At 40.5% G+C, this 1,129-nt stretch overlaps 1 pseudogene; it reads left to right on the top strand.

Annotated features, from left to right (window-relative positions):
* Positions 1 to 257: 257 nt before the first annotated feature.
* Positions 258 to 1,005, top strand: LOC129692282 (60S ribosomal protein L7-like; annotated as a pseudogene).
* Positions 1,006 to 1,129: the final 124 nt, after the last annotated feature.

The following is a 1,129-nucleotide window of genomic DNA, read 5'->3' as shown; positions in this document are numbered from 1 at the left end:
ACATTTGAAACTATATATGCAAAACTATACACAAACGTACATATAGATAAGCTAAAAGTAATGTAAATGAGTATTTTTCAATGTACTTAGAGTTATAGTAATATCTGTTGATCCAGTGTTGCTATTCCCCATGGTTCCTACCATACTCAGCTCCAATGTTATCATTTAGGGTAATTGCTGATTTCTAGTAAATACTTGATTTTCTCATTCTGAATAAGAAAACACTCTCCTTCTCCTCCCCCCTCCCCACTGGAACCATGGTGTCTGTACCAGAAGAAATAAAGAAGGTTTCTGCTGTGCCAGAAACCCTTTTGAAAAAGCAAAGGAATTTGGCAATGTTGAAGGTGAAGCACCTGCAGAAGAGTTTTGCCCTTAAGGTGCTGTGAAAGGAAAAGAGCAAGTTCAACTATGAGATGACAAAGCGCTTCTCATCACAGAGTACAGGCAGATGTACTGGACTGAGATTCATGTAGCCAGGATGACGAGGAAAGCTGGAAACCTCTATGTGCCGGCCGAATCATAATTGGCGTTTGTCATCAGAATCCGAGGTATCAATGCTGTAAGCCCAAAGGTCCACAAGGTATTGCAGCTTGTTCTTCTTCGACAGATCTTTAATGGCACCTTTGTTAAGCTCAAGAGGCTTCCATTAACATACTGTGAGGATTGTGGAACTGTAGATTTCGTGGGTGTACCCCAACCTGAAGACCATGAATGTGATCATCTACAAGCGAGGCTGTGGCAAAATCAACAAGAAGCGAATTGCTTTGACAGATAATTTCTTGATTGCTCAATATCTTGGTAAATTCGGCATCATGCATGGAGGATCTAATTTATGAGATCTATACGTTTGGAAAACACTTCAAGGAAGCAAATAACATCCTGTGGCCCTTCAAACTGCCTTCTCCACGAGGTGGAAGGAAGAAAATGACAACTCACTTTGTGGAAGGTGGAGATGCTGGCAACTGGGAAGACCAGATAAACAGGCTTATTAGATAGATGAACTAAGGTGTTGACCATGAAACTTTTCTAATTTGTTTAGTTATAAAACAATCATAGCTTGGCAAGGAAGAAAAAGAAGAGGAGGAGGAAAAGAAAGGGAAGAAGAAGAAGAGGAAGAGGAAGAGGAAGA

Source organism: Psammomys obesus, unplaced genomic scaffold (genome assembly GCF_907164565.1).
Source record: "Psammomys obesus unplaced genomic scaffold, mPsaObe1.curated_primary_1811, whole genome shotgun sequence".
Taxonomy (NCBI): Eukaryota; Metazoa; Chordata; class Mammalia; order Rodentia; family Muridae; genus Psammomys; species Psammomys obesus.
This window is presented reverse-complemented; position numbering and strand designations above follow the sequence as displayed.